Here is a 27678-nt window from a genome sequence, read left to right as displayed (position 1 = left end):
TGGAAATTTATGCTTCATTTTCTCATTGTTTAGGTCAGACTGATACCAAATTTATTTGTCTCATCAAAATCTAGCTTTAACATTCTTTGATTTTTCTACATCATGTTGCTGCTTTAATTCCATTGGTCATTGCTCTAACTTTAAGTTTTATTTTTACAATTATTTGTGTTGGGGAGTGATGGTGCTTGCATGCCAGTATTTGTGGGGATGAAAGGAAAACTGGGAGGAATTGGTTCTTGGGCTGGTAGGCAAGCATCTTCTCTCTACAAGCCCCAGAACTTGAACTTTTATTTTATTCTCTCTTTTTTTTGACAGTTTTTTCAATCTTTCTAATTTTCTAAAATATCAGCATGGTGTTAGTGATTCTGTATCTCTTGTATGTTTTAGTATGTACACTATTGCATTCTTACTGAACTCTGTTTCCTATGCCCCATACATGTTGGTAAGGTGAATTTTCATTTTTGGTCTGTTCAAAATATATTTCAGCTTCTTCGGAGAGCATTGATTTTTGGTTCATGTGTTATTTACAAGTATGCTGTTGACTCTCAAAATATTTGATGCAGATCCAGCTCTCTCTCCTGTTGATGTGTAGCTTAATACCACTGTGGGCTGAGAACATATTTTGAACAATTTCTATATTTCTACATCTGCTATATAGTACTTGATGACCCAGGACATGGTCTATCTTCATAAACATTCTATGTGAGCTTATAAACAATATGGGATCTGGTAGTGATGGATGGTGTACTCTTTAAATGCCATTTGTGTCAAGTTCATCGATAGTATTTTATAGTGTCTTTCCTAACTTTGTGTCATGCTGACATAGAAATTACTAACATATTTTAAAGTGCTTAACTATAATAGTTGGTTTGTCTGAACCTAAGTGTTATTGAGTTTTGCTTTAGGTGTTTTGAAACTCTATTATTGGGAATGAACAGTTTGAGCAACATTGTGTGTTCCTGCAGAATCAACTCAGTGACCTTCATCTAGTGATTTCTTCTATCCCTGATATTCTTTTGTGCTCTAAAGTCTATTTTTTCATAAAATTAATAAAGTTACTCAAACTTTAAGCATAGTATATCTTTCTACATTCATTTATTTTACTGATTGATTTCTTTTTCAGTATTGGGGACTGAATCCCAGGCATCATACATACTCAAGAAGCCCTTTGCCTAAGTTCCACATCCCTGGCTCTAACATTCTTCAAATTAAACCTTCAGGCTTCTTTATCTTTAATATGAATTTCTTGCAGAGAATTGTATTTATTTTTTATTCATTTGAATATATTCTTAGTTTTAAATTGGTTCCAATAAACTAATCACATTTAAAGGGGTGTATTTATTGTTTTTTTTTATCAACTTTGTTTTTGTTTCTACTGTTTGTTCTGCCTTTCCTGGTGATAATTGAGCAATAAAATGATATAATTCGAATCCCTCTGTGTAGATCAATTATATTTCATTTTAAAATGTTAATGGATGCTCCAGAGTTTGCTGTGTGCAATGAAACAAATACAGTTCTACTTCAAATAACACCACATCATTTCACGTATAGTTCAACCTTCTCTCATACTTCTCCCAGATCTCCTTTCCCTCCTTAGAGCTGCTGTCACCCACTTCATTTGTCCCATTTATATCAACCACCATAGTAATTCCATTCTATACAATCCTAGATTACTGTGTCTTCCCTGCTATGATGGCCCGTAACCTTGAACTGTAAGTTACAATAGACTCTTGCTAACCCTTATTTGTTTTTGCCCACACTCAGCTTCTTCCAGTTTCTCCCAGTTGGGAGCCCCCAAGGCCGTCTTTGGCTCTGTGAGTCCACGGGCGGTCTTACAGGTGCAACTCATCCTCAGCCTCCCAGCCACACTATAGTAAACTGATCCAAAGCAAAACCCTCACAGGCAAAAGATGTATGGCATCAAGTCAGATAGAAATAGGTTCATCCTCCCCTGAGTACTCTCCAGGACTCTCTATTCTCATAACAAAGGAGTGAAAATGAAGATTAAATGTTATATACTCAGAAAGCTTATTAGATATTCAGTACCCAACTTTTTTATTGAGGTCATCTTCTGCATAACAAACACCTACATTTCAAACTCTCCAAAGACATTCTTCAGCCCAAACCACATAGTTTGTATGAGTAGTTTAAACACAGGGTGCCCTGTTTTCTGCTCTGGAAACTGTGGGGATCTTCCTGAAATCCAAGTTTCCCAGTGCTGGTCAGAGACCACATCTGCAGCTGTGTTCTGAGGACATACCCTCAGGGTTTCTGACATAACCATGTTATTTTTTTCCAGCAACAGATGGACTCTGCTTGTGTGTACCTGACTGTCTGTCTTTCAGGATACTGATGTACCACACAAACGGAGACTCTGGGAAACCAAAAGGGAGTCTCACTTTTTTGTCTTTTCATGTTTTTCTTATTGAAAGCATAGAAGTGTTGTCCTCTTAACTCGTTACATGTCAGACCTAAAACTAAAATTCCTGATGAACACTGTAGCCGCGCAAACTCTTCTGATGAACATTAATACATGAAGCCTTTGCGGTAGTGGAGAACAGTAGTCAAGTCTTCCTCTTCCTTCTTGAAAAGGCAAGATCTTCCAGGAGATGCATGTGCATAAACATGCATACATGTTAAAGTGTGTGTATGACTGTTTTTGTGTGTGTGTGTGTGTGTGTGTGTGTGTGTGTGTGTGTGGACATTTATGTGAGTGCCTATTTATATGTAACCAAATGATGACACTCAAAAACACTCATTAAAATTTGATAAGAACAATCAGCTGTCTACATATGAAAGTCTGTAGGAAGATATCTGTAAGAAACTACAGTTCTGAACTCAAGCCAACACTAATTAAAATAATGTTCATGGTTGGATTTAAGCTTTGACATTTTAAAACCTTTCCACATTTTTTTTTTAAAAAATGTACAACCAGATTAAAAGCAGTAATGAAGCTTCCTGGAAAGAGTTCTTTGAGAGTAGACTTGGACAGCTTGAGTTGGGCTTAGATATTTGTGTTTTCTAAAGGTCCAAAATTTACCAGGTATGTTCCAGTTTCAAAACTATCAATACAGTACTCTTAATATGTACTAAATAAAACACTGCACACTGTCCGTCAAGCCATTACTAAGCATGGCAAGCATTGACCAGCTCACCACTCTGAGAAGTCTCAGGAAACCTACTCACTGTTAAGATGAAGGCATCATGATGCATTATGACAGCTGATAAAAATAATTAAGTAAGCCGAAGTTTAATGATGCGCGAGACAACTATCTCAAGAGTAAAGCTACTAGGTTAGGACTGAGCTCTTCTTTACAGTCCCAAATATCTTTGAATTTTACAGTGCTGGGGATCTTGTTGGCATTCCCTTGGCCTAGGGGTCACTTGGTGGGTACTGAAAGACAAATGTCAAATATGTGTCTCGATTTTTCTTGATAGTGTCCATTAGGAAGCAAACTGGGATCTTCTGAGGCCATGATAAAAGACCCTCTTGTTCCATATCCTTCATCCTTTTTCACACATTTTTTACTGTGTTCCTTTGGAATTGTTTTATAGAGTTGCTGAGTTTTTTCCAGACTGTGTGATGCACTATGTACCATTATTTATAAGGTTGTGCAGTGTTAATAAAGGCTTGAAATGAGTTATAGCAGATAATGTCTTGTCATTGTTTTCATAGAAATGACATATCCCTCACACTGCAATGGCCACAAGGCTAGAGTCATAAGGAGAAACTGAACTGAAGAGCTGTACAGGGAACCAGAGTTGGCATCAAACAGAAGACCCACAAATACAAATACTATTGATATTTCAAGCTAACATATCTGTGTAGTGGCTTGTTCCCAGCATGATTTTAACAACAATGACTGATATATAAGTGCCATTTACAATAATAAAAAAGCACTCAGAAACACATACCCAACACTGGTATGGACTGAGTAAAGTCTCACATATTAATGCTACTTGAACAAAATATTTTATAAGATTTTTATAATGTGTGTGCTTATATGTGTGCGCACGTGCATACACACATGTGAGTGGATACCACGTGTGTATGGGTGAGCACAAAGGCCAGTGGAGTTGGGTCCTATGAAGCTGTGTTTGTTATTTCTATTTCTGTGTGCATTTATGTATCTAGATATATTTTTGCCAGAGACATACTAAAAAGTTGAAAAACGAAATAATACAAATAGTTCTTTCCAAATGCTAAAATAAAAGATGCTTTAACCATGTGTGTACACTTTTTACCTTCCAAATTTTTAGAGTATAAACAAGGGTAGAAAAGAGAGAAAGTGAACACAATTTAATATTCCAGACAGATAGCTGTAAATTTCTATTCAGTTCCTCAAACTTTGCATACTAACATGATTGGAAACATCTGAGAGACTCCCTCTGCACTTGTCATTGTTTGTCAAATCTGAATGAATGAGCATCTGAATGAGGGTGCATAGTTTACTGATGTCAATAAATGTTTTCCTCGCCAGAATGTGTCATTTGTAATTTGTATTGGCTTTTTCTTCTTGATTCGTGGCGCTACGTTCCGCAAAACAGATTTCGTGACACAATAGGCACTCAGTGTCCATTTGGGGAGTGCGAGAATGAGTGACTGACTACTGAGAAGAGTGGACTGGATGTCAGATGCAGGAATGATCATCAAGCAAAACAATGGCTTCTATCCAATCACACATGTCTGGTAAGAAGATGTGTTGGTGGCAGAACCAGCTGCTAGTTGGATCTGACCCAAAGTATAGGGGTTGCTCTCTATAGTATAGCTATATGAGTACCTCCAAGGTATTGCCTCTTTTCATGAAACACCTGACTTTTTAGTAAAAGTGAAATATACTGTCCTCAACACTACATATTGTTATGAATAAACTGGCTCTAAGTATACTTTGGAGTCTCCAAATTTTTGTGTCACCAAGGAACTAGTGTCTTCAGAATCAGGGCTGTCATCTTTTCATGAACGCTTCAATATAATAAAGATGAAGCTTTCAAACTGGACCAATACCACATATAATATGAAGTGTTCCAAATATCTCAAGAATAGACAACAATCACTCCACTTTCAGAGTGTTTCTCTTTCTTCCTAGGATCCAAAACAGTAGCTTGACTCAGGGCTTGTGGCAACCACAGTCATAAACACCTTCAGGAACCCAATGTCAGCCAATGTGTTAAGGAAAAAAAGCAATTCATTTCAATGGAAACCTTAAGTATAGAACAGTTAGATATATTTTTTCTATAGAGTAGCGACCACTGTACACAGGGAATATATTATAAGCTACCTAATATAGACCTGAAACTAAAGAAAGAAAGTGAGTAAAATGTACATATACTTATTATAAACTTTAAATTAAGAATTAGGCATAAAAGATAAATTATAAACAATATTTATATTACATAGCTGTCTTATGGAAATAGTTTATGTATGAATGAATAATGGAGTACACTATTATATGTAAATAACACACACTGTTTTAGAGGGAATTAAGCAGTAACACAATTCAGTACCTGAAAGAATCCTGGAATAAGTTTCCCGTGGATATCAATGGATGCTTCACCATGGATGTGGACTGAGGCAATGCCTCTATAGTAAGATGTTATGACAACAGCACTAAACTATGATGCAGAGTTCTTTGCACACAAGCTCTAAAGTGGTGTGAAAGTTCATCTGATTCCAAGACAGCTATCGAGAAATTAGCTATCAGGAATCCCGCAGACTAGAAAAATGGATGATTCGCACACCACACAAAGTTGAGCAGAGTAAAATCTAATCACCTCAAATGTTGTTCACTTTAAGTTTTACAAACTGTTTGTCTCCTTTCATACTTAATATTGTTGGCCAATGGTTGAATATCAAATAACTCAAAGCATATAACCTTAGAAAGCAAAAAGATCTGAAAGGGAGAGTTGGTTATTTATTTTAGTTCAGAATTATGCTTCAGGTTTTTTTAATGTATAGATTGGGAAGGTTTTATGTCTTAGTCCATGTGGGCTCTTCTCAAAAGATGCCCTGGACAAGTTAATTCATAAGAACAAAAATCTGGTTTTCACAGTTCGAAAGATTGAAGAGATCAAGATCAAGGAGGCAGTAGATTTCATGTCTGGTGAGGTCCTAATTTCTGCTCCTGAGATGGGGCCTTGCTGCAGTGTCTGGCAGAAGCAACAAACATGAAAGCAAGGACAGAAGAATAAAGAGAGTCAATGTTAGTTCCCTCTAGCTCTGTTATAGGACTAGATGATACCATCTTGAAGGCAAGGATCCCAAAATGAACCTTTTCTTATGCCCAGACAACTGAGAGTACGTTCAGTGAGAATTTTGGGAATAACATGCATTTAATCTGGGGACCTGTGTCTGAGGTTGCTTTGTATGCAGTACTGTGTGGAAAGCTCTGAAGGAGATAGGAAGGAACAAGCCTATTTTCGTCCCCAAACTTGCAGAATGAAATCATCCATTCTATAAAATAACTAAATTAATGTAATTTCTTTTCTATAAAGGGAACTAATAGTGCCTTGTCACTGTGAAATATAAAAGTTATTAACATATACTGTCTGACATGGGTGTCTCCTATGGTAAGCAGTCAATAATTACTAGCAGTCTTTCCGTTCTTAGCTCATTTCATCTTTTCTCTTTGAGGTTCTTTGTGTGTCCCCCCCCCCCATTCTTTCCCTTTCTATTCTTTCTTTATTTTTTACACCTCACCTATGAGAAGCTGATGATGCAAAAACTGATAAAAGAGATCACTATAAGAAAAATCCTTTCTGCTAACAGCTTCGTCCAGACTCCACAGCGCTACAATTGAATTTCTTTCTTCATTGTGGATTATGGATTATTCCAGATTAGAAGAACAAAAATAAACCTTTCATAAGAATTGACCACACATGACGCCCACCCTGCATGCCATGCATTGGAGCCCTTTGCACTTCACTGACCGCTATCCTGCAAATGAAAATGCCTCTGTGGGAATCCTGCATGATCTATGAAGGCCAATATTCCGAGTTATAATCTCATGTTGCATATCCTGCTACATATAGAGATAAAACTCTTCACAAGATTTCCCCCTGGTCTTTTCTGAAACCCTTGCCAACTCCACAGGCAGCTGTAATTTGGACAAGTTTGCTTTTTCAAAAAATAGAGATGTCTACTTCTGGTTCCCTGTATTATACACATGACATTCTTGAATATTAGTCATGGATTTATAGAAGTAAACGATTTCAATAATCTTAAAAACACGTTCTAAAAGTAATTGTAATTATCAATGTTTTATAGATTAAGTACAAAACAGATAAATAAATAGGTCAAGGAGAGGATAGGTGATAGCTAATTGATAAATGAGTCAATAGAAAAATAGCACCGGACTGAGCTCCCAAGGTCCTGATGAGGAGCAGAAGGAGAGAGAACATGAGAAAGAAAGTCAGGACCGTGAGGGAACAACCATCTGGCGACAGATGGGGAAGGTGACTGAGCCCCACATTGGAGCACTGGACTGAGCTCCCAAGGTCCTGATGAGGAGCAGAAGGAGCGAGAACATGAGGGAGAAAGTCAGGAACGAGAGGGGTGCGTTCACTCATGGAGACGGTGGGACAGAACTAATGGGAGATCACCAACTCCAGTTGGAATGGGACTGATGGATCATGCGACCAAACCCGTCTCTCTGAATGTGGCCAACAGCGGGGGCTGACTGAGAAGCAAAGGACAATGGCTCTGGGCTCTGATTCTTCTGCATGGACGGGCTCTGTGGGAGCCTTCTCAGCTTGGTCGATCACCTTCCTGGACCTGGGGGGAGTTGGGAGGACCTTGGTCTTAGCATAGAGTGGGGAACCCTGATGGCTCCTTGGCCTTGAGAGGGAGGGAGGGGAGGTATGGGTGGAGGGGAAGGGAGGGAAGGGGGAGAAGGAGGGGAGGGAAGGGGGAGGAGGAGGGGAGGGAGGGGGGAGGAGGAGGGAAGGAGATGGAAATTTTTAAATATAAAAAAATAAACCATGAGGGAAAAAAAAAAGAAAAAAAAACAAAAAAAATAAAATAAAATTTAGCTATGACAGATAGAAAAAAAAAAAGAAAAATAGACAAATATATGATAGGCTGAAGCCCTGGATGGGACTAAAAGAACCGGCTACCCCGGATGTGACCAGCATCCAGATTTCTCAGGCCTTCCAAGAATGACTTCGATGCCCACAAATAAGCAGGAAGCAGTCTTGAAAACTCACTGTCCAATTCTCTCAACCGGCCATGCCTAACTCCCCACGTTTTTATTATAAGAGAAAGGAGGGAAGGTTGTAATCTGCTGGCCTGGCCTGTCACCTGGGTACTCTGCCCCTTTAAGAGACAAGCCCCGCCCACTCCCAACCTCCCCCTTCTTCCTGCCCAGGCAAGTGTCAATTTCAGACACTCATTGCTTCAAGAATCTTTGCCAGATTTCTTGCCTTAGTGTGTTGTGTTTTCTTGCTCTGAAGAAATGTCTATCATACCTACTGCAAGGAGGGAGCTAGCTCAAAGGCTATTATTCTGTATTCTGTAAGTCTTGCCCTTATTGTCAACAAGAGTATTAATGCAAGGCCCTGACAGTAGAGAGAGCTTACAGTTTACAAGGATGAGAAACAATCACAGCAGCAGTGCATGGTGGATGCCCTCTTGCACACAGACTACCTGTCAGAGGCAGGGTGCGCTCATCTTATAGATTTTAAAGTCTCTCTCATTTTCTGAAGGCTGCACTTGGGGGTACAAACAAAGTCAACACAGATGCCAATCTGAGATTGACCAAAAAAAAAAAATTCCTTGGGAAAGAGGTGAATCTAAACAGCAAGGTTGCACAGTACGTTTGAACCAAAACTTCATCAGAAACTTGGGAAATATTTCTTAGGTTCAGAATTCAGGCAACACACCTGAAAAGTCAACCTTTGTCAAACCAAGAACTCCCCACAAAGCAAGTCTTCATAGTATTTGGCATTCATTTGTCACATAGTAATTATCCTATTAATCCAAATTAAACCCTTATCACAGGCTCTTCATCCAAAGTGTGAATATAACAATTACCAGGGGGCTAAAAAGGGAGGAGGTTTCCAGAGCTCTGTCTTGTCATGAGAACAGACATTCTGATTGTGGCAGCAGGAGAGAATTATGATATTAACATACATAGGAATGGAGATGTGAATGTGTTGACGAAATCTGATAAAGTACAGGTCTGTGAAGGTTTTGCAGAGTTCAGGTAGTGATCTCCAGGTAGAGTTGAAAAAGCAAGGATGTTTCAGTTACCTGGTTTTCCAGAGCCTTCAGGTACCACATTACAAAGGCGTTTGTTTGTTTGTTAAGCAGCAAAAAGCCTCTGTAAAAGCCTTTCATTTAAATTAGATACTTGGGACAAGCATTCACAAAGGCACAGAAGTGAGATTCACTACATCCCAATGTGAATACTTAGTGGTGACACCCTGAAAGGACTGGAAACACACATACTTTCAACATGTATGTATGTATGTATGTATGTATGTATAACTATGTGTAGGTGTATATTGTATATATATGTGTGTGTGTGTATGTATATTGTATACATATACATAGTCTAAGAATCTGGGTTATCCCAGGGCAATTAGAAACTGCCTCAATAAGACAATATTATATATAAATATATAATATATAAATATATTTTGAATATATATATATATAATTTTGTTGTTTGCTTGTTATTGTTTTATTGAGTCAGTGTCTTTTTGCCCTGGGATACACCTAATAACTTAGATTAGCTTGCCAATGAGCTTTGGGGATGTGGCTGTCCCTGCTTCCTTAGCTCAGGTCCTTATGTGTTATTTACTGAGCTGTCTCCTCAGCCCATAACACAGACTACCGAATCCTACTGAGCCTATATATTACAGAGTCTATATATGGGTATGATTCTGAGATTGTCTTCCATGCTTCTCAGCTACTTCTCAGAACTAGATATGGGAAGCTAATATCAAGTGCAAATCTGTCCTTTTAGTGATATTTAACAAGGTAGTTAAATAAAACTTCAGACTTCTAGGCTCCTAAAACCTTGAATATCTGATCTTTGAGTCTAACTACTCTGAGCTACCAACAGAGCAGTCCCAGCTTTTGCCTCGCATGAATTTAAGCCCCAGTACATGAGTTCATCCAATATATTTAGGACTGCACTGGAAGCAGTCCTAACTGCTAATTCATTATGTTTACTCCTTGTCCGGTGACAAACAGTCCCAGTGCAAGGACTGATCTTGATTGTCAACTCGACTGGATCTGGGATCAGCTAGACCTTGGCAAACCTGTGACCATTTTTCCTAGAAAGATTAACAAAGGGGGGGGGGGTGTAAACCCTACAGAGTGTCCTTGCCTTTGGACAACGGCCCAGTTGTGAAGATGTCTGGTTTTGGCTAGCTGCTTTTTCTTCTGACTGGTGAGTTCATCTTCTCTGTTTCTGGGGTCTGCTGCTGCTGCTGCTTTTGATTGTCATTAAAACCCAGGTTCTTCAATCTTCCAGGGTAAGGCTAATGACCAGGGACTTTCCAGGATTCCTCCAAGCCTTCCATATCTGACTGAGACTATCTGTGCATCTAGTCATATGGACAGAGCAGCTGTAACAATCGCCTCTTTTCCTGTGTGTAGGCAACTTTGGACTACCCAGCCCTTATGTAAGCCTACCTATACTCCCTTGCAATATATATTTATTATATTGGTCTGTCCTAGAGAATCCCAACCAACCATATGTCTGATGGCCTGCTTTGCATATCAGGACCAATGCCTATGATCTAGAAACCTGCCCAATAGTACCAGTGAATTTGTTGCTGAGGGGACTCTGATTTGTAATTCACCTCATGTGCCTGCAAGACTGGTGAGACTGGCCACATTTCATAAGCAAAGAGGGTTTTAGGTGAGATGTTACTGTGAGGATTAAAATGTAGAAAAGTGAAACCCCCAGTAAATTACCTGACAGACAATGAGTTATGAATATTCATTCCTTCCTGCCACTACTTAGTCTGTTAATATGAAGATAAATTCAGACTTAAGTCAGCCTGATACTGAACATTTTGATCAGGGAATTACTATCAAAACAAAATGAAGGTCACATTCCACTTTTAATAAAAAAAAGATAAAATAATGATGACACCAGTTTATGATGAAGTTGAAAGAAACCAAATGTGTCCCTGCACTACATTAGTGGCCCCTGTTGTTACCACTTTTTCAAAATCCAATTCACGCTAGAAATCATAAAAATGATCAGTTCTTTTTTTTTTCCTGGGAAATTTCCTTACGAAAACATCATTTTAAAAAAAGAAGAAATACGTTCACTTCAGCATTATGCAGGAGAATTAAAAAAATTAAAATAACCAGAGAAACTTAAAGCATCCATTTAGATGTCTTGTTATGGCCGTGCTTGGGGAATTTCTACAGCTCATACATTGTAGGGTTGTGTGCAATGTAACGTTGTTGAAAGGGATCATTAGAAACTGATTAGACCATGAGAGTGCTGTCTCAAGATCAATGCTTTAACTACAGGACAGAGTAATGAATTAGCTACCAGCGGCTGGTTTCTTCTCTCTGTCTCAGTCTGTCTCTGTATCTTTGTCTCTCGTCTCTCTGTGCCTGTCTCTATCTGTCTCTGTCTCTGATTCTCTCTCCTCACCAGCTCCCTTGCTTCTTCCTTGCTTCATGATTTTGGTCTGGGTTGAAAGGGCAGAAGGGAAAGGTTCCCACCAGGTAGAAGACCCTGGACCTTGCCTTGGGCTTCCCAGCCTCTCCAATTAGGAAAACAAACAAAGCAACTTCTGTTCTTCATGAATTACTCAGCTTGTGAGTGTCTGTCACAGCAGGGCAAAATAGACTAAGATAGTTATGTAGAGACTGAAAATAACAATTAAGATTACACAGCAGCAGAAAACAGTATCTTCACTGCAATATGAGAAAAGCAAGCACAAAATCTTTTCTATTGCATGATTGCAATTTTAAAGTATTTATATAGTGAAGACACAAAACTGAATAACTAAATTGCTGTAGAGCTGGAACGTGATTTTCTTCTGTTTTTATATTTAGGATGGCTATTATTTTTACACCACAGCTTTTTGCTCCATGCCTATTTTAAACGACTGCCCATCCTTTCCAATGTTTGCAGGAAACTGCAAACTCAGAGGCGTTGCCACATACACAGAGGGTCCTGATGTAAAATCATGGTGAATATCTTAGACAGGCACCGTTTAGCAATCGGTCCACCCTGCCCATATACCAGGCCCTAAGAGTAAATCAACATTCCTTGACAACAAGCCTTGAAGATCAGACCCAGAAGGGGAAAGTCAAACGACACAATGGAAAAATGAACATCTGGAAAGGATATGCCAACAGAGGATGGAACAGAGCCTAGGACACAGACTACCGCCCCTGGTGAGGGTTAAGTATAGGCACACTATGGTTTCTGAGGGGCATGCATAGATATACTTGACCCAAGAGTGGCGCTAACCTAAGTGCATTTTCACACCGAGGTTAAGAAGAAATGAAGTCAGACTGCCAGGGTGTCATGGAGAAAGGTTTGCCTTCCCCTCTGTTGATCTTACCCCATGGCTGATTCTATGGGTCATCCTGACACACAGGTGCTACATTCCCTTGCTAGCACCATCAGAATGAAATACCTCCAACTGCAAGCTTACCTAGCATGAACTTATTTCCCCACAGTTCCAGAGACTAGATGCCTGAGTCCAGGGCTGATTTAGTGTCAGAACTCTCTCTTTTCTTGCACTTGGCATGTAGAGGATCATCTTCTTATCCCTGTCTTCAGACCATTTTTCTCTTTGTCACCCCATGTCCAAATTTATTCTTGTCATGAGGACGTCAGTAAGATTGAAGCAGAAAGTGTTATAACGGTGTCATGGTAACATTATCATCTCTGTAAAGACACCGTGGCCACATCTAGGTACACTCTAAATTGCATGGAGGTCAAGATGTCAGCATATGACTTTTGGGGTATGAAACAGCCCACTGGAGTTGTCCAGCTTAGCTCATGACATCAAGAAACTTGCTTGTAAAGCAGGGTGACATGTCATGTTGCTCAATGTGCACATGGACAAAGTCTCCATGTAAGCATTTGGGCTATTTGCCTGCCTCAATCTGTTTTGTTCCTTATGAAGTTTGGGCATTTAAAGTGGATTTCCCAAGATTCTAGTGAGAAACTAACAAGTTCACCATCTGTCTTCTTAATCTCCTTGTCTGTGTCCAGCTATGCAAATTGTCACTTTTGAGTTCCTCTTTCTTATTCCTGGACTTTTTCTCTGTTTCACAAAATTCACTCATCTTACAGCTCCAAAAAGTCAAATTCGGGAAGATGCAAAACAAAAATTCCAGGTCATTGACTTAAAGTCAAGTAGCAAGTCCAAGGAATCAAATTTCCAATTAGTCCCAGATAGCCCTCTGAAAAGCGCTCAGTATACTATTCTTATATTCTGCTTTTATTGACACAGATCGACGAAAACCGTGCCCCTGTGTCTGTGCTCTGTGCGCTTGAACTCTGTTACCAAGCTTTGAGCAAGGGGGCTGGAGGTTAAAATACAAAGACACACACAGACAGAGAGACAGAGACACGGGTCATCCTTGAATTCCCCAAGAATACCCCCTTTATTGTGTTCAGGGGCAGATTATATAGAGATAGCCACACCCCAGCCAAACCCACCAGAAACCACTCTCCTGCCATCAGGAACTCCTGAAGGTCTCGTACTCAGAGCAGCTGTAGGCACTCAGATCAGGGGATTACAAGAAATCCAGGATCTGGGGTCTCACTGCTCCCAACACAAGATGATAACACACTATTTTGCTCTGTCTGCCATAAGAATAGGCAATACTTTCAGTAAAATAAAATGGTTCTTTAAAGATGCTGGTTGACATGTGGTTTTATGCTAATATTTTACCTATCTCAATGCGAAATAAATAACACTCTTCCCAGTGGATCCTCATTCCACTCACAATTCTGATATTGATCAATATCAATGCGAATACTTTGTCAATGAATCCTAATAAACATTCAACACTGTCTTAATTTTGTTTTTAAGTGGAGAGAAGACTGAGTACTATTTTTATGAGGGCATCATTGACATCTTGTTTTATGGCATTGTTTCTAAAGTAGGAAAATACAGAGTTCGAATGATTTGTGCAGAATTGCTAGATATACAAAGATGTGTCACCCATGTTCATGTTCCTCATCACATAAGTTGCCTCAGCCGGTGCACACAACACAGGAAATAGGCATGACATATCTGGAGCTGGTCTTGATATCCAAACGGTATCTCTGCAGCCTGTATCAGTATGCATATCAGAAACCAGGGTTGTATATAATATCATTTTCTGAAGAAACTTTTAATATAATTTTTAAGACTCCTTTGACAGAGGCAAACGGGTAATCTAAGAGGATTTGGTGATGTCTTAGTGAGCTGGATCTTGTTTTATTTACTGCAGGTAAGAAGGTAGGAGCTGAGTTTTGCTGGAGATGGTATGGAATCACCACCCCACATAGAATATACAGACTGTTGCTCATCATTCTGAAAATAGACCGTAAGCATTTGCCTCCTAGCACTACCAGGCCTGCAGGTCTGTGTGGGGCTGTAATTGCAGGATTCTTTCCTGCAAGATGGTGTTTATAAAAGTTGTCAAGAATAAAGTCTACCTTAAGAGATCCCAAATAAAATTAAGAAGGTGATGAAGGGGTAAAACCAACTACTAGGCTTCAAAATGATTGATGATCCAGGACAAAACATAAGTATATCACAAGAAAACACAGGATGCAATTAAAAGACATATCTGTTAGACTGTATGTGCCCACATAGAAAGGGATATGATAGCCTGTCAATATATGCACATAAACTACGAAATTATGTTAAGAGAGTTCTCGACAAATTCTGCTGCATCATATTGTAGAAATTATGCTAAAAAAGTTGCTTGACATATTCTGCTGCAGCATATTATACTGGCTTGCTGCTGTCTCATAGGCTTTTCAATAGATTTAGCATGGGCAAGATCTATGAAAGTCAAGTGGATATGAATACAACTTGGAAAGCATTGATGGTCAGCCTGGTGTCTTCTTCACTGGCTATTTGAATGCAGGTCTCCTCAGAACGACAGCTGGCAATAAAGTGTTTGGGGTCCTGAAGGGAGCTGAGTAATGAAAGTTCTCTTTCATCACTGTGAGCAGATATCATCTAATTTCAAGGCCCACATAGAACAAAGAAACAGGAGAAGGTACATCTGCTGTTCACTGGGACCAAGACACCCATTTTCTCCTGCTTTGGACATCATAGTCACTGGTTCTTTGATAGTGATTTATGTTCCTTATGTCTTCCCTTCCAATAACTCAGAATATAACTTTTCTTGTTAAAACAGTCCATAAAGCCATCCCTGTTTTTGAGTGACTGAAAAAGTGAGTGTGAGTGGGCGAGAGAAAGAGAGACAGAGAGAGAGAGAGAAAGAGAAAGAGAGAGAGAGAGAGAGAGAGAGAGAGAGAGAGGGAGAGGGAGAGAGAGAGAGGAGAGAGAGAGAGAGAGAGAGAGAGAGAGAGGGAGATTTCTGTCTGCTTCTCTTCTCATTGTTCTCTCTATTCTTTCTTAGCTTTCTCGGTCGTCGTTGCTTTCGTTTCTGAGGGAGAGGGAGAGAGAGAGAATTAACTAGACACTGAATTATTGGAAAGACTTTCAAACAGACTCTTGACATCTTTTAAAAAGCCACACCCTATTAACCCAGCTCATATGAAAATTAAATTTTGTACACCATAGACCAATATCCATTAGCACTCATTTCAGGTGAATAAACTCTAGGTGGCCTGTAATTTTGCTGATTTGAGCTCCAATCCAGATAGACTATGTCAGGTGATCCAATTCAAAATATTATCTAGGCAACATCCTATATGCAATGTTCTACAGTACTGAGTTACTAACAAATAAATAAATCAATAAGTAAACAAACAAACAAACAAACAATTTATACATAAGAGTTGCAAATTCAATTGATTTAAAGCAACTCAGCCCAAAACAGTATCAAAAAAAAAAAAAAATCCCACAAGGAGTTTTCCAGAGGAGATTGTCTATGGAGGGATTTGCCCAGTTCTAAAGGATAGTGGCTGTCCCAGGGAGAGAGCTGCGTTCCTATCTTTCCACACAGTCACCTTGCATCTGACACTGGGAACAGAGAGGCACATCCCTGAGAGTGGGCTGTATCCTACATCTGTGATGTTAACAGGTCAGGGTGGAAAGTCTTCATGCATGTTGCTGCAGAAACTCTGAGTAAGTCTTATGCACTTCTCTCTGCAGGGAGAGCCATGGAAAAAAGTCTCCACTGGTCTGTGAATATTCAAAAGGAGCTCCAGCTGGGCTGATAATGTTAATCCTGTGATCCAAAAGAGAACATAGGAGGGACCCATCACCAGGATTTCCATGATTAATCCCCTTAACAGGTCAGACATAGATGAGCTTGGTTTAGAAAGTACCAAAAAAAAAAAGGTCCCTGGGACAATACCCCACAGTGGAGAGAGAGAGATGTTACTTGCTAACTTTTTTCTTCTCCTGGTGATGATAATGAGAAATTAGAGCAGAAGTCGCTGTAAAAAGCCATCCCTACGAAACCATTTTAAATAAAAAAATAATTGAGAACAGAACTAATTTACTTAGCTAATTATCGCATGCATTTCACATCAGCCCAAAAGCAACCAGAAACCATTAGCCACACACCCAGCCGTCCTCATCAAGCAGTGGATGAATGGGGACAGACCTGAAACTGGCTCTGCAGAAATGAATCTAGCCACTTCAAAAGGTAATAATCACCATGGGCCTCCCCAGTGTGCTCTGTGCGCTGTATCCAGGCTTCCTTGGAGTCATTGGGAACAAAGTCTTCATCTTCACCTTTTTCTTGTTGCCTCCCTGGGTGCTGGAGGTACAAGTGAATCACTTTATCTCATTTAATTCATCTCATTAGTGACAGAACAAAATCTCAGTCTTTGGATCCTATTCTTCCAGGGGCTTTGCCACCTATACTTAGCTTCATACGATCTTATCAAGTGATAAGGTTGGAATTCTTTCTCACTGTGCTTATACCTGTATATAGTTGATGTAATTATTACCATTGCTTAACTGACAGCCATTAATAACCATTCATCCATTCATTCATCCATCCAGGTAAGTAATCAGTGCTATGTAACTCAGACCTTACACTTTATTAGGTAGTGAGGAAGCGAGAATGAAATCCTCACATTTTATGAACTTCTCATAGGAAGCATGAGAAGAAATTCTCTGAAATAAGACTGCAATGTGACCCATTATTACATAGTATCTGTATCAAAAAATGCAAGAGATTGGCCAAACAAGGGGTTTAGACAAGAATAATTTTTGCATTGAGAAGAACAAAGATTAAAAACAACCTCAAACAACCCTATTGTTTTACTAAACTGTCCTGTTTCTGTCCTCTTTTTAATTCTTGGTAGAACCAGTGCAGGTATTTGTGAGAATTACCTCTAAACATAACACTATTTATTATCTCACACATAAGTCATTATTATATCTTATGCCCCAGAATCCAAATGGAAATTTCTTCATAAATCAGAAAATTTCAAGTTTCATTCAAGCATATAGATTTTAGCAGTAAATTTCTATATTAATTATCCTTCCCACATTGTAAACAACATTTTTCAAAATCTTAATTAAGTATAAGTTGTTCCAATGTCTATATTTTCCTTTTCAATAGTAGAGAGTTTGAAAATTCTCCTAACCGCTTTATATCTGTGTATCTCCTCGCTTAAGTGATGAACAGGCCAACAAGCTTGTATTTCTCATCATCATTCCTTGAAGTTGATAAATTAAACTTCTTAGTGGATTCAGGTTGATTCTGGGCAACCAGATTTAGCTGGGAGATGATCACTGGAGAGTCTTAGAGCACTCAGGCAGTTACTTTATTATAGACACAAACCTATAAAGATGAAATTGTTGACAGCATTTAGCAACACCACGCTTGAGCTTATGTTCTCCTAATTTGTTTCACCCGACTCTGTGACTTCCTCAAATTAAGAAAAAAACAGAATGATTTTTTTTTAATATTGAACTTCAAAACAGATAGTAAGATGATATTAAAAAACTTTTCCTTCTGGGGGAATTTCACAAGGTCCTACTCCCAGATGACGAGTTATAAGTTGTCAGTGGCCCCCAAGGGAAGACGAATCAGCTTTCTTCAGAGTCAAGTTGCCATACAGATTGTCAAATCCCAAGCCAATTGTAAGCCTAGACACACATAACTGAGAGGAATGCTAAATGAATTTCATATGTTTTGCATACATATCACAATGATAACTGAGAAAAGTTGGTGAATTTGGGAGGAATGGCCCAAGAGGAGTTGGAAGGGGAGAAGCGTAGGAGTAGGATTGATGCAGTCTGCAGGCCTCTTATTTGAAGTTTTCCAAAAATAAAATTATAAATAAAACTCGCCTGTCCTAACAAGCATCAGTTTCCATTCTTAATCTATTAGCGAGACTGCAGACAGAAATAACAGAATAAATTATATTTGTTTTCTTAATTCAGAGCAAAACAATAAACGACGATACAGAGAGAAACCTGAAGGTAGACAGAAGTGATGTATGCACACTTAAGTTCTTGGCTCCAAAAGTAAGAGATAAAATGGTATACGCAGTAAACAGGAATGGCTTTATGGAACACAAAGGCAGGTAAGGATTTCTCCTGGAATCTTTCTGTGTAATTAGTCAGAAAAAAAATAAACTATTTTAAGCTGGGACTACCCAAACATCTTAGTCCTCCTGTTGAATGTGTTTGATGGAACAAATTAGAACCATTATCCTTGGGGTAGTATCCTACTAGAAGGGGATCCAGCTGTTAACAATCTATCCGTGTAGCTTCTCTGTATTTAGAATATGGTTTTCGTTGACATTCTTAAAAGCTACTTAAGGTTGCACTCCATTCCTACTAAGGAATTCTGTCCTGACTTCTGTACTGGAAATGGGTCAAGATCAGCATGCCTGATCACCTGTTCTTTCCTTTGGGACCTGCAGAGGTCTAGCTATGGTGTGACTTCCCTCATTTCCTCTCATGCGAATGGGTACATTCTTTATGTTCTGATTTATACCTCGTGACAGTATTCCTGTATTTATTTACTCTTTCCATAAGACATGACAAGGCAAACGCCACCGTTTCATGTTAATAGTTCTGGTGTCCCACTCTGTATGTAGTCTGATTACCATGGGGCTAAAATATGAGAGTAACTAAGAGCAACCCTCTCCTTTGGCTGCCCTGCCTAAGACTGGTATAAAACATATTCATATAAATGCCTGAGGATGATGAACGAGAGCACGAGATCATTCCCAGAAGGCAACAGGGTGGCAGAAGTACTCACAGGGACAAGTAGTGGCTTCTGAGGAAACCGTGACTCAGAGGCCATGCTGACCTTGAGAAGTGAATGCTGCATCTGCGAAGGCGAAGAACTGTTGGGCGATTTCTAGGGAAGAAGTATTAGGGCTCGGGGCAGTACTTGCTCTTCAGACATGCTTGGCTAACTGAGACCTTGCTCCTAAATCCTATTCCTGGATTGAAGGTCACTGTGTGCACTGGAAAGCAAAGAAAGTAGTTATAGTGGCCAATCTTGTCCTCATGCCAGTATTATTAAAATATCCAAGTGGGCAAAATATTGCAAGAGGTGAAACGAGGAAGTTTTCTGCTATTGTCTGTTAGAAATGCGCACTTAGAATCTTCAGCAAAACACTTGGGCAATACAAGCCCAAGAATCATATTGCAAAGCTGTGTACTCTAAGACTAGTGGGATTTATCCTGGGATTATGTGGCTGGTTTAACATAGAAAAACCAGAAAAGGCTCATAAAATAATAAAAACAGCATGATCACCTTAATGCATAAAGATAAATCAAATTACACAGTTAATACCTTTTTGTTTTCAACGAAGACAGTTGTCAAGTGAAGGTCCCTTGATGAACCTAAGACTCATTGTTTTTCCCTGTCCACTGGTGGTGGTGGTAATGGGTGTGCATTTCTCCCCCATAGGATGAAGAGAATCAAAACCCAGGTCCTAATGCTGGCTTAGGATACTAACCTAGCTATCTTTTCAGCCCCTTCTCACAAAATTTAACCATGCTACTCTTCAGGGATAATAATTAAATCACTGGACTTCTAACTGAGACAGAAGAGAGGCTGACCAAACCCCTGTGCTGCCTCCAGGTCACCTAAACACATATTCAGAGGAATTCCAGATGAGCTGCCTTCCTGTTAGTGCCTCAGTTTACCCTCTCAGTGACTGGTGACATATTTATCAGCTATGTGAGCTTTCAGGCCGTCTTTGTCCTACATCAGATGCCTTAGAAGCATCTCACATGAAAAGGGGACAATGTTCATCTCACCCTTCTTCACTCTTGTCATTTGAGCATGGCAAGTAATGCAAAGTTAGTGGCTACAACAGCAGTTCCTTATGTCTTCCAGGTGTGTGGCTTGGTTGAGAGTTTCTTCTTCAATTTCCCAGATGATTCCTCAGTATCAGGCCAGTATCATGCATATCAGTCATGGCTGCCTGTTTATTGAGTTCCCAGAAAAATTTTCCTCCCTGTTGCCTATTTTTCTCCATAGCTGAAAACCATTTTCCAAATGTCTAGGGGAAGACAAAGCAGAAGCTACAGAGCCACTAATGGTCTCGTCTCATATGTACCTGGATGTCATTTCTGGCACAGTGTATTTGTCAAAGTATCTTCTCAGATGAGACCAGACAAGCAACTGGGGGAAAGAGAGGTTTCCTGTCAGCAGCAAGGAATATATATGGCAAAGTTGGTGTGATCGGTGGGATCTTGGTGATAATATTTTTCAAACCCCTACATCTACTTCCATTTGAAACCAAATAACTAAACCTACCCCTTCCTTCCTCAGCTCCACTTTCAATGAATGACATCATGTTGCATCAACAACACAAAAGCCTACTTTGAGCCTTTAGATCTTCTCTGTGCTACACACACATTGAGTCTACTCCTATACGTTGATGTTCACCAAAATATCTTCAATTCCATCAGCCGAGCCACTTATCTCGTCCCAAATATCTTCGTATCATCTTTCCTAGGTAAACTGAGATAAACACTGCCATGTTCTCTAGGTCTTCCCTTAGCTTTGCAGACTACACACACACACACACATACACTCACACACACACACACACACACACACACACACACACAGAGAGAGAGAGAGAGAGAGAGAGAGAGAGAGAGAGAGAGAGAGAGAGAGAGAAAGAGGGAGGGAGGGAGGAAGGAAAGAAGGGAGGGAGAGAGGGAGGGAGAGGGAGATGGAGGGAAGGAGGGAGAGAGAGATCATTCTTGTGCTCACAGTTAGTAATGAAAGTTTTATGTGTGGAAAGGCAGTATGAATTTTAATTTTGCCCTGTTCTGACATCTATGGTCTTTCTAGCCTGACACCTTTGCACACACTACTATTATCCCCATACCCACATGAAAATGTTGAACTTCTAGGCTTTCATTACATTATACCTTAGACATCAACCAATTCCAGAACTAGGGGTGATCAACGAGGAGAATTCTAGGAGGAAGAAAGGCAGAGATGCAGTTGCAAGCAAGATGTAATAGAAGCAAGATGAGAATGCCTTACTGAGAAAAGGTACCAAGCCATGTGGCTAAACATAGATAAGAATTATTAGTTAAGTTTTAAGAACTAGTTAGTAATAAGCCTGAGCAATAGATCAAATAGTTTATAATTAATATAAGCCACTGTGTGTTTATTTTGGACTGAACAGTTACTGGACTAGGCAGGATAGAAACTTCCATCTACAATGGTAATTTTGTGAGTTCAGAGGAAGGTAGGACAATTGGGTCAATTAGAGTGTAATGCTCCAGCACCACAGAAAACAAAATATTCTTTCATTTGTCATTTACAGAGAATAGATGGGCCTCTAGGGTCAGGTTTTCATTAGCTATTTGTCTTTCAGTGAAATCTTGCCTAGTCTCTAGCTGTGCTGGATCCATGCTCCATACCTTATGAACAACAGAATGCTATCAGAGCTGCCACAGCTCAACATCGGTCTTGCCATTGCTAATTCCCTTTGTAGATCAGCCTGACCTTAAACTCACAGAGCTCCTCCTGTCTCTGTCTTCCAAGTGCTGGGATTAAAGGCATGTGCCACCACAACCTGGGTTTCCAAGCATTTCTTAATGACATACTATAATTTTAAAGACAGACACTTCTGTAAAACTACATTTTAGAGGGCTGACTTCAAAACCAAACATGGAAGAAGAAATCAACATTCATGCCTCATTAAAAAATATGTGTCAAAATATTAAAGATATTTATGTTGTCACTATACCGTCACTTACCATACATAAGCAGATACCTGGGGATCCACCCAACTCTTTCTACTCAAGTTCTTTCCAGATCCCAGGCCTTTCCACCTCCTCAAGATATGTAACCCTCGCAAAGAAGTTATAGATAAAATTAGAAAGAAAACCTTCACCCTACTGACTCTCTATGCACATAATGAATGTGGATTTCTCATTTTAAAGTCTTCTTTTATGTCTCTCAGTAGAGTGTCGTCATTTTTTTCAAGAGTCTGAGCATTTCTCCAGTTTATTCTCACATAGTATATCCTTTTTTGTGGTTCTTGCAAATGGATTCTTTCCTGCATTTCATTTTCTAACTTTACTGTTTGTGTCTAAGAAGCTATTGATTTTTATATATTAATTTTAAGCAGTCAATATGTAAAAGTCTTTATCATTTGAATAGCTTTGCAGCTGATTCAGTTTCCAAGTGTGCAATTATGTTATGTGCAAATAATAACTTCATGTATTCCAATATCTGACACATCAACTATTTTTCTTATCATATTGATCCATACTATCCAAACTATTTAAGTAAAAAATTGATTTAGTCTTGATTTTAATGGTAATGCTCATATTTTATCTTTGATTCCTGAATATGTTCCACTTTAAATATTTTAAAGTGTATTTATATTTCAACTTTCCAATTTACTGAATATTTGATATTTCTGTTATTGTGTTGAATTGATGAAATTTAATACATCCCTATCCATACTTATAAAGAAATCAAAAATATATAAAATGTATTTGTCAAATCAATGGGGAAAGTTATGTATTTAATTAATGGAACTAGTTGAATCTATCATCTATCAAAGAAAAATCTATTTGAACTTTTGCTTTTAAAGAATTTTCAAAAGAAATTTCCTGTGAATTAAACATCTGAAAGTGAAAAATGCAATGTTGATGGTAAAACAGATTGACAGCAGCAAAGTCAAATTGATGATAAAAAATATACTGTTAATAAAATAATTTAAATTCAAATAACGGTAAAAGTTTAGTGCCTTTAAGGTTCAAAGAAAATTTACAAACTCACCAGAAGCACATACCGAAGACAGCAGTAAAAAAAAAAGTGGTTAAGAGATGCATACAAATTGCTCAGGAAGATATTTGATTGATCAGTAAACAAAAGAGCCACATACTCATCAACTGTATAAATTATCAGAAGAAATCCTCTCAGAAGTCTCAGGAGGATGGAATTAAGAGAAGGAAGAGCATCTAGTACCGTGTGGGAGGCAGGTAAAGAGGTCTGTTGCTCAGTGTGGAGTTGTGGATTGCTACTGCTTTGGGGCAAAGCCATCTGGCAGCATCCGTTTAATTTTCAAACCCAAGTGTTCTTCTATCCAGACATCTTCATCCTGGGAATCAGTTCCATTGTGAGAAAGCTGTAGCATTATCATATACAGTGTAGTACCACACCCAGATTTCCCCAGTAGGACTGAGACCTGGCTTTTCCCAGCTGTCAGGAGAGGGTTATCAAGATGTTTAATCAGTAGACCAGATTTTCTTCAAGTGGTATGAAGTGTATCTTTTAGGGACCAGATTACGCTGTGCTGGGATGTGGTTTGTTCTGTATCTGTTTGGACGCCTCAAGTCAGATGAGAAAAGAGAAATCCCAGTTGGCCGTGTGCAAGAGGGAAGGAACACCAGAACTGCAGGGCATAAAGACAAGCAAGAGTCCATGTTACACTTCTTCCCCACCCAGTGTCATGAGAGACTCACAGGAGAAGCTAAAACCCAGTCTCCATGGACCTGTGCACTCATGAGCATAAGATCCAGAGAGTTCGAGTAAGAGAAGTGGTGGAAATGGAAGGAATAGCTAGACCATCTATTTTCTAACCAGTAGAGGTTGTGTAGAGGCCAGAAAGGGGTTACAAACTGCCAGTGTCCAACGCCATTTGCCAACCTTCAGATAAAAAGAAACAGCTACAGCATTACTCTCTGGCTTACTCAAACACTTGGAGGTCTCTGTCACCACTGCCTTGTAATTCACAAGGCATTTCTGTCCAGTCCTGATACTTTATTCCTCACAAATGGAAGTGTCCCTAAAGAAGTTTCCTTTGGGAATTCTCAAATACTCAGAATGAAATCTGCAGACAACTTAGCACAGGTATGTACAAATATTTTATGTATTCATAAATATATAAAGACCTATCTATTTCTTTGATCACAAAAAGTCCGTGGTAACATGTGCATCTTAATTATAGACTGAATAGTTTATGTAATAGTCCAACCACAGATTATGCAAGAAAGAAAAGCTCCGGAGTTATTCTAAGTGATGTAGAGGGACTGCCTACCAGGTTTTTTGTGAGGATTAGAAGCAATATGCAGAAAATTCCATGCTTTTAAAATATGTTTATTTAAATGTATCCAACATGTATAGCCAATGCTCTTGCATATGCAAAATTATATATGGGTCTATTTGCATATATTTGTGTGTATGTATATATATGTACAAACATAAGTAATTGCATATCTATGTTAAATTTCCAAGTATTATGACAAACTATCTGTCACACACTCACAAAAATTTAAACAGAAGGGAGATTAATTTTATCTCATGGTTTCCCAAGCTTCTGGGCATGGCCAGTTCACAGCATTGATGAAGAGCTGCAGTGAAGGCAGCAAACTGACGATAGCAAGGATTTGTGACCACAAAACCTTGCTAACCTCATTGTGACCTCGAAGCAGAGAGAGAGGAAGACAGCAGTTACCATGTATTTTTCCAGAGTATGTCCAAAGTAACTCTTCTTGTTTTCAATTATTGTCTGATACCCATAGTTCCACCAACTCTGGATATTCTCTTCCAATTTGAATGCACCAATGGGTTAATGAATTGAGGAAGGCAGAATTCTCATAATTTGCTCAATTCCTAAGACGTCCCTAGGTGAAGATTTCCTCCATTGGGCAGGATGTTTTCAATACTGAGCTTTTGAGGGGCATATTTAATATACTAACCATAGCCTCCCAGCTCAGATCCCTAGTGGCTCATAATTAAAAATGCATTCGATCCATTTCCAAACACCCACAAAGCTCTAGGTGTGCAATATTGCTCAAAAGTCTAAGTCCAAAAGTATTTGAGACTCAAGACCAAATCTTAGCTGTGAAATTTCATGAAAAGAAAGCAAAGTTACCCTTGAGTTAAAACAGCATAGCTTAAGCCCCTACATTAAAGAAGGAGGAATGGGAGAAGAGCAATTTAATTAATCCGATGAAAGATTTGGATCCAGGAGGAAAAGCAGCATATTTTGTTACTCTATGTCTGCTTTCTGATGTGCATGCTGGACTGATGTGAACCCCAAAGGACTCAGTTCTGCCCTGTTGAGCTTGTGTATGGCCTTTCTATTTGCTGCCCATGTGGCCTCTCGTTTAGGTTGACTCAACTCACTGCCTGCAGCTTTTCTTGGCGGGCATTCTATTTTCCTGGCACCTCAGAGTTCCTTGGGATTTTTATTGCATCTTTAGCTTCACTCTTGTAGCCCCCTTTAGGAACTGCCTATAGGAATCTTGACCCTGTCACATATTGCTTGGCCTCTCAGACTTTTCCTCTGGATCTGTGTAAAAGTTTTTATGACCTTGAAGTATCTGCATTATATAATACCTGAAAGACCAACATTGTGTGGACTATACTAAGCGCCACCCACAGACTGAGTGGTCCCCTGGGACCCTGGGACCTCAGCAGCAGTGACCGGAGTGATCAGATCATTTAGATAGTCCTGGGAAATAAGGAAACCTTAAAGCTGTTTTCTCAGAGCCAAATCTTCTTAAGGGACTTAAAAATCTTTTTAATTTTAGCCGGTAGTAAGCCATGAAGGCACCTATTTCCCCAATAGAAAACAGATTCAATCTCTTAAGGGCCCCACTTTTCTGGGCTTCAACATAAATGCCTTCTTTTTCTGGTCAAACAATACATTTTCTAACTCTCCCTGTTCTATTTTTTGATGACAATTCTGATGATAGATCTGAAAAAATGGGCCCAGAAATATTAATGCTACAATGTTCATGCTTTACTGCTTTGGGTTCTCAACCATCAGACTTGACCCACTGATTATTTTAAATTGGAACTATTATCCGATTCCACAGAGCAACCAGGATTTGAACTTGTCAACTTGCTGTCTGTAGTTAAAGGCCTATACCATAGTGATTTACTTTTTCCCAATAGCAAGAAATTGTCAAGCTGTATCAAGGAAGAAAAGTTTTTAAAAGCAATATTTATAAATTCTTACTATGGGTAAGACAGCAAGAAATCCTCAATAAATATTTAAGTTAAAACTTTTTGCAACATATTCTTTGAATAATTTATTTGAAAATTATAAGCTATTCCCCAAAGAGAAATCAAAACTGGAAAACAGTTGCATCCAAGAGCCTTGGATATTCTCTACTCTGTTAAAAATGCAACCAATGCTAACATTTCATAACAATGATAAGATATTAGAATTTCACATCTCTTCAGTGTTAAATTACATTTAAAATTATTTTTTTTTCTTTTTAAAAGTAGTCTTGCTGCGTAGTTCGAGGTGGCTTTAAGATTGTAATCCCCCTGCTTCAGCCATCCTGCTCCTAAGATTCCAAGCTTTTGTCAATATTCCAATCTTTAAATTTCTTCATATAAAATCTAAAATGTATTAATGAGGTTGGCCATGGAATAGGAATGAAAATAAATGCTGAAACTATAATGTTTCATTTTTTATCCCTTCTGCGCTTACAATCCTTGCCCTGTTTTTCCTGCTACAAAGAGAGGGTACCTGATACTGTGTTTGTCTCTTCCCTTTCGTTAGAAAGTTCTGCTTTTTGCTAACTTTGTTTGGGACTTAATCTAGTTTTTTTGTTATTATTATTATTATTTGTGACCTTTATTTTATCTTTGTACTTTATAGTGTGACTTTAGTTTAAGTTTTTATACAATATATTTTTGAGTGCACATCTTTTTTTCCATTTTTTATTGATTTTTATTGAGCTATACATTTTTCTCTGCTCTCCTCCCTTCCTCTCCCCTCCCTTTCAACCCTTTCCCATGGTCCACATGCTCTACTTACTCAGGAGATCTTGCCTTTTTCTACTTCCCATGTAGATTAGATCCATGTATGTCTCTCTTAGGGTCCTCATTGTTGTCAATGGATGAAGCTAGAAAATATCATAATGAGTGAGGTAACCCAGACCCAGAAAGACAATTATCATATGTACTCACTCATAAGTGTTTTTTAAACATAAAGCAAAGAAAACCAGACTACAATTCACAATTTCAGATAACCTAGACAATACATTTTAATCATGTTTTCTCCTTTTCCAATTCCTCTCAGATTCTCAACATCTTCCTATTCACTCAACTCTATGTTCTTTCTCTCT

At 38.9% G+C, this 27678-nt stretch overlaps 1 pseudogene; it reads left to right on the top strand.

Annotated features, from left to right (window-relative positions):
- The first annotated feature begins 14603 nt into the window (after window positions 1-14603).
- Window positions 14604-15135, top strand: LOC119802492 (annotated as a pseudogene).
- The last annotated feature ends 12543 nt before the right edge of the window (window positions 15136-27678 follow it).

This window comes from Arvicola amphibius, chromosome 12, assembly GCF_903992535.2.
Source record: "Arvicola amphibius chromosome 12, mArvAmp1.2, whole genome shotgun sequence".
Classification (NCBI taxonomy): domain Eukaryota; kingdom Metazoa; phylum Chordata; class Mammalia; order Rodentia; family Cricetidae; genus Arvicola; species Arvicola amphibius.
The sequence above is the reverse complement of the archived record's forward strand: the minus strand, read 5'-3'. Positions and strand labels throughout refer to the sequence as shown.